At 45.3% G+C, this 7,075-nt stretch overlaps 1 pseudogene across 1 annotated transcript; it reads right to left on the bottom strand.

Annotated features, from left to right (window-relative positions):
• Positions 1-1,705: 1,705 nt before the first annotated feature.
• On the bottom strand, positions 1,706-6,636 carry LOC123409563 (annotated as a pseudogene). Its single transcript, XR_006612866.1, has 6 exons — positions 6,601-6,636; positions 4,361-4,980; positions 3,599-3,777; positions 2,973-3,056; positions 2,681-2,851; positions 1,706-2,238 (listed from the first exon to the last, which is right to left on the bottom strand). The product of XR_006612866.1 is annotated as an uncharacterized LOC123409563 (transcript).
• Positions 6,637-7,075: the final 439 nt, after the last annotated feature.

Raw genomic sequence — 7,075 nt, 5'->3', positions numbered from 1 at the left:
TCTACATATATTTCGAGAAAAATATTACTTGTCGTGCATATCCATCTTTTACATTGCAATTTTGAGTTTATGTGTGAACTTAATTAGCTCAGAGTTGTCTAGTAAACTCACTCAAAGCTTTTGTGTTGGCCCAAATAGAAAAAGCATAAAACGAGAACTGAAGACCAACTTTAATTAAAGGCCTTATGTTGAACTTTAATTGAGGAACACTGCAATTTAATTATTGAAAATAGCACGAAACTGATCTTGCATACATATTCTTAAAATGAAGACAAATGTGATACCATTATTTGGCTATAGACAAGTGTGAAGGCCAATATTAGTATTCATGGTAGTTCCATCTGCTGAGTTAGTAGCAATATTGTACATTTATACAATATTCACTTTCTAGTTCAGAACTTGCATTTTTGTTCGAAAAAATTATCCATTTATCACTGAACGAATGGAGCAATGCACGTGTAATAATAAGTATCTCAATGAAAGGTATTTGTTGGGCACATGATAACATGTTTTCGCAAATATATAGTATATGAGTGATATGTTGCAATGTTTTATTGCTTTAAATGCTATTACTTTTTGCAGATCTGGATCAGATGGTTGGTGAGAGGAAGAAAGCAGAACACATGAATTAAAGTGGAGAGGACAAATAAAGATGTGATTTCAGTAAGATGCACTGGGTTGAATAGTTGAATTACCTTGTCCTTTTATTAATCATAAGGCCAATTATCATCATATTTGTCATGGACCACAATGAGGATTCGCATAGTTGGAGAAAATAAGTACTATGTCGATTCTCATAGTTGGAGTTAATAACACACACAATGACATATTAGATGCATGCCAAACAACAGATATCATATTTTTGTTTCTCGTAATGCATCACATGCAACTGTAATGTTACAACGTGGCAATGGTTCAGGAGGCATCTGATCTGCCGTGTTGGCTAAGGGGGCATCACGGGTGGTGCATGCGTCGTTCTCCTTGTAAACGGTGGTAGATCGGCATGAACACCGGGGGGTGGATCAGGACGGAGAGTCGGGCGGTTACCAGGGAACTCCTCCTTGATGGCCAATTGGAAAGTACGATGTGAAGGAGATATGGCACCAAGATGAAGGTGAGATGGCCGTCATCTGATTTAAAAGGAGAGAGCGTCGGTGAGGAATATCCGACAGAAAAACAAAAGGGTGCGTCCTGGGGTGTGTAGTTGGGATCGCGTGCTAGAGATAACATAATGGATAGTCCAGACAATCGTATTTCTCCCCCGCCTATGGGCTGAATTTTTAGGAGCCAAGACTATTCTGACGGTTGAATATTGAGAAGGCTTCTGGGTGCATGTTTGATGTCTGAACACAACCAGACTTATGAGAGAGAAAGAAATGAGAAATGAGCTTCGAGCTAACCTTATTTGTTTGTTTGATTCATTATATACATTGTAGACCGTAGCAACACACCGTCATTCTACTAGTATTATTAGTAGAGAAACGACACAACGCTCGATGACAACACGTTGAACACACGTCGCCGATGTTGCCTAATTCAACCACATGTTAGACCATGGCCTATCACCCTGAAGCTGATCTTCAGACCAACACTTTCAACAAGACAACGACACACAAAAACCGACAATCGACGCTCCCTGATCAAGTCAGAAGGCAATTTTTCTAAAACTGATAGCCCTACAAATAAATTTTCAAGTAGACCAACATTTCGAAAAGCCCATGCACGCATGATATTGTACAATAGCAGTGTGATATATATAATATTACATGATGATTGAGGAGTTCATCAGTCCGAAGAACAACACGAAGCGCAAGCCGGTCCAGTGCTTTTTTTCAGTTTTCGGTGGTGGTACGTACTACTATATTACATCAACCAGCCGAGGAGAGATCAAAATTAAAATGCAAAAAAGAAAGAAGACAAAAAAAGAGCTCTATAAATTTAGGGTTCGTTCTATAGATATGTCAGCCTCCTAGCAGCGGCAGCAACAGCAACACAGGCATAGCGCAAACACACAGACATGCAAAGCAGCAAGCAGAGCATCCTTTCTAATAGCAGCAGACAGAAGTTCCTCGTCGGTCGTCGATCGCGGATGATGATGATGATGACGGCGATGATCTAGAGCTTCCTCCTGCAGAGTGGGCATGATCCATGCTTGATCAGCCAGCCGTCGATGCACGGCACGTGGAACACGTGCAAGCAGTCGGGCAAGCTCCGCACCTTCTCCCCAATCTGGAAATCCTGAAAACCACCACCAACATGAACAGAAATTTCAGATGAATAATTTCCATCACTGAGAAAGAACAGCCGACAAGCTAAAGAAACAATGAGGTCGAGAGTGTAAGAGTATGAATCGAATATTCATGTTACAGAAAGAGCTAAGCGTTTTATGTTTTAAGGTATGTGAGGATTTCTGAATTCAAATTACTGATCAAAAGAAAATTATATGACAGCAGAATGAGCAGCAGGGCACAAATTCAGAATGTTACAGACAGACGGGCTAAAAGATCAAAAGAAATTTAGACTATAAAAGGACGAGGAGAAATCAAATAAATGACAATAGATGAATGAGCAGAAATTCAGAATGTTCACTTCAGATAATGCAATGATATGGTGACCAATTAAGCAGAGTTGGTGCTATTACGGGATAGTTGGTTTCAAAGACGATGTGTGGTTTTCAAACCTGCAGGCATACTGAGCACCCGGAGAGGTCGCCGACGGCATTCCGGTTATACTCCTCGGTGATGGTGCCCTCGGGCAGTTTGTCGATGGACGCCCTCGGCATGCCGTTGGTTCCCTCGATCTCGAAGAGGTCAGGGGCCTCCCTGAACTGCGATGAGTCGACTGCATTCATCTGTATGTCCAGAAAAACAAGCATGACACTTGTCAACAATATTTAGCAACTGGTATTATCAGACAGCAGCTTTGGATCAAACCATGCATGCCTGATGCAGAATTCCAAGTGATCAACTGACCTGGCTGCGGACCACCCGCTGCACTGCCGGATCAACCTTCTCACGGACGAGCCTGCCGGTGAGGAGGCTGTAGATCACATTGAGCTGCATTCCCAGTAGTTAAAAGATTTGCGTTAGGCTCAATCAGACTAGAATGTTTCAGCCAAGTTATCCAATGTTATGAAGCATCAGAAGATATGTTCATTATTCAGGTTGCAATCTCAGCGGAATTGTGTATAGCATCATGATGAGTAGGATAAGGATAGATGAGAAAGAATGCACCCCCAAGTCACTTGTAAATTACTCCATCTGTCAACTAATATAAGAGCGTTTAGATCACTAGTGGTCTAAACGCTCTTATATTAGTTGACAGAGGGAGTATAATCTAATATTACTTCTCAGAAAGAAAAAGGAAGAGAAAGATGGTTTTGACTTCGGGATGAACATTGTACAGAAACATTTTTTTAATGTTAGAGAGCAACAATTAGTCCATGTAAATCAAGCAACACGCACTGATAGTCTGGATACATTGACAAACAAAGGAAGTGCAGGCAAGCAAGCGTGTCGGTTGCAGAGTTGCTGTCCTGCTCCTAGCGACTTGCTGCCAACCAAGGACTGAATCAAGCATCTCAATTTCTGGTGCTTACCACGTACAAGATGCTCCAGATCCCGGACCGGCGGGAGCGCCAGAGGCGGATGGAGGAGTCGACGACCTCGATGGACACCAGCGCCCCGGTGATGGCGCCGATTCCGGTGCCGCGGAAGAGGCCGCTCTCCGTGGCCAGCCCGATGAGCCCGCCGGTGACGGCTCCCAGGAACAGGCCAGCTGCGCAAGAACACAGATACACATTTGTCAGATGTTCAGAACATGAGTCTGCAGTCTGTATAGAATTTCCTCTAAAAAAACAAAGTGTGCACATAGCATAAGAATAAGATTGCATGATATTTGAAGCAGATCAACCCAAATTGCACAAAGATCACAAGCTTAATTTAGGGGAGAACACACTGCAAAGGTTGCGAGGCCTGAATGAATCGGTAGAAGCAAATTTTTTGCTTTTCAGCAGTGTAAGCCAAACTGTAATTTTGCAACTCAAGAATCTGCAACTCCTTAAACAAGACTGCGAGCAAAGATTTGAGAAATGAAGGAGAAAGGGAAACCATGAGCAAAGATTAGCAGAGACGCCCTCGGATCCTGCTCTCCGTACACACACGAGCAGAGCAGAGCAGGAGCCCCCATGACTGGACCAACAAAATATCCCCTTTGATGCTCATCAGGATGAACTGAAGCTTGAAGCTAGGGTGCACTTCACAAGAAATTTCCCTATCTACTTGAAGATATCTGAAGAAATAAAGACTGGCTTGGAGCCGGTGTAGGCGAAACAGGGGAGGGGGAAGGAAGCCGTCCGTACCGATGGCGAAGATGAAGGTGATGACCCCGCGGAGCACCCGGCGCATCATCCTCCGGCTCCCGCCGGCGCCGCCCCTCCCGCGGCTGCTCCCGCTGCTGCCGCCGCTCCCGCTCCTCACCAGCGACGCGAGCGACACATTGCTGGAGCTCCGCGCGAACGCGCCCGACGGATCCATCCGCCCCTTCACTCCTCCTTCGCCCCCTTGGATCACCCCCACGCACGCAGAGAGAGACAGACAGAGAGAACAGCAGCAGGCCGGTCGGCGGAGCTGGATCGGGTCCGGCGAGGGATCCGAGGAGGAGGGCCAATCGACGAGGACGAAGCAGGCAGCCAGGCAAGCACAGTGAGAGAGAGGAGAGAGAGGGTGAGGGTGGGACGGAAGAGCAAAGAAGAGGGGGAGGGGGAAAGGGGGAGGCTTTATGGCGCCAACCAACCCGTGACCGGCGCATTGAATTCGCGTGCGGAGGCGGTAGGTTCGGCTTGCCTCCGGCGCCCACTTTTCCTTCCCCCCGAAGGCGAAGCTCCGCTGACGTGACCCACCGTGGTCATGGCCGCCTGCGCGCCACCTGCCCTGCGCGTGCGGCCATCAATGGCTGCCGCGAGGGAGCCACGCCGCGCGCCTACGTGCCACCCCCGGCCCAGATATTTTACATCGCCTCTGCTTTCCCCTCCCAGCTAAGCCGATGCACATGGCCGCCATCAATCGGAGCTTCGGATGGGAGGAGGATTGATTTCTTTGGGAGTCTTGCTTGTTATTGCGATCATATGGGTCACGGTGACGTTTTTATTTGCTGGTTAGTTGATGAAATATCTGTATTTGTGAATGTTCTCTCCTTGGTCTTAGAGAGCGAACGGTTGCCCATCGAGGGGCCCACTCGGGAGGGTGGAGGACGAATGGGTAACTATTAAGGTCGGTCATAATGATGGTATTTTAGCTTGTATCGTGCATTTTCAAATGACAAACATGTTGATGTGTCGGAGATTTAAAAAGATGAAAAATGTTAGAGTAATATAGGTAAATACCGAATCAGGTTAAATATTATGGTATTTTATGTCATGCATGTCAATAAATAAGATCATACAGTATATGATATTATTCTATGAGACTATACACTATAAAGATAGTATCACGTATTAATATTGGAAAAAAGTTTAAAACAAACCTTGTAGTTGTAGGTCAAAGATAAATCAAACAAAAACTCTTAATTCCTGGAATCAGCACACCAAATTATGTGATCCCGGTCTATTTTGAATCTTGAGAGGATTTTACTCGGTATTTGCTGAATTGGGCCGGATCATGTTCACATGACCTGCTTTTTGTCTATACACTGGTTTGCAGTACCTTCTATTATAGTTGATACATGTTATCAAATTTAGACATATCATGGGTTATGCCTTTGTGATAGCCCGAGACCGACGCTTAAGAAGATTCCCCATTTATTATGTTTTTGTCGTGTGGCTTATTTGTTTGTCGCACTCATCATCGCATCATTCGCATTGCATCGGCACTCTGTTGCAACCAGTTTTCAAAACTTGCATCCGTTGTTAGTCGCCGGTTCTCTCCGTTTTCGTCGTTGACCGTTTTGAGACCAACCACACACGCACGCGCCCGCGACATCGTCAAATCCTTGTTTTTAAAAGTGTGTATAAAATATTCTCTGATTGGGTTAAAACTTGACGTGCGGTCTTATTTTAATATAGGTAGGCCGCCTGTCAATTTTCCTCACAATCGGAGTCCGTCTGGTACCCAAATGGTCGACCGTAGCGGCACCGTCTTTGGTTATCGTCGGACGTTTTTCTTTTGTTTTAAACTCTGTCGCCGGGTTGTCCGCTTTTCCTCTCGTCTCAGCCTACACCTCCTCTATACGGCATAACCTAACCCTAAGACATTTCCGGAGCATCCGATCGAGATCGGAGGGTCCGAAAATGCCCGAAGTAGCAAACCCTAGCCCTGTTTGTCTATAAATAGGCAGCTCCCCTAATCCCCTTCATTTCCCGTGCCAAACCCTAACCTAGCCGCCACCCAGCCTCCTCCCACCTCCTGCCAGCCGCCAGGGCCCGCCAGGCCCGCAGCAGGCCCTCCCGGGCCCAGATCCGCCGGAGCCCTGGCTTCCCATCTGCTGCCCCGAGCGCCCGAGGGGAGAAGCCCCCGAGCAGCTCGCTCCCTCCGATCGGTTGGACATTGTGGGGTCCACTCGGGAGGGTGGAGGACGAATAGGTATAGGTTTTGAGACAATCACCTTGACGACCCTTTTACGGGAGTCGACGACGGGCATAACTATTAAGGCTGGTCATAGTGATGGTATTTTAGCTTGTATCATGCATTTTAAAATAATAAACATGTTGATGTGTCAGAGATTTAAAAATATGGAAAGTGTTAGAGTAATATAGGTAAATACCGAATTATGTTAAATACTATGTTATTTTATATCATGCACGGCAATAAATAAAATCATATATGATACTACTCTATGAAACTATACACTATAAAAATAGTATCACGCACTAATATTGGAAAAAGTTCAAAAAAAACCTTGAAATTGTTGGTCAAAGCTAATTCAAACATAAACTCTTAATCCTTGAAATCAGCACACCAAATTATGTGATTCCGGTCTATTGTGAATCGTGAGAGGATTCAACCGGTATTCACTGAATTGGGACGGATCATGTTCACATGACCTGCTTTTTGTCTATACACTGGTTAGTACCTTCTAT

Source organism: Hordeum vulgare, chromosome 7H, assembly GCF_904849725.1.
Source record: "Hordeum vulgare subsp. vulgare chromosome 7H, MorexV3_pseudomolecules_assembly, whole genome shotgun sequence".
NCBI classification, from domain to species: domain Eukaryota; kingdom Viridiplantae; phylum Streptophyta; class Magnoliopsida; order Poales; family Poaceae; genus Hordeum; species Hordeum vulgare.
The sequence above is the reverse complement of the archived record's forward strand: the minus strand, read 5'-3'. Positions and strand labels throughout refer to the sequence as shown.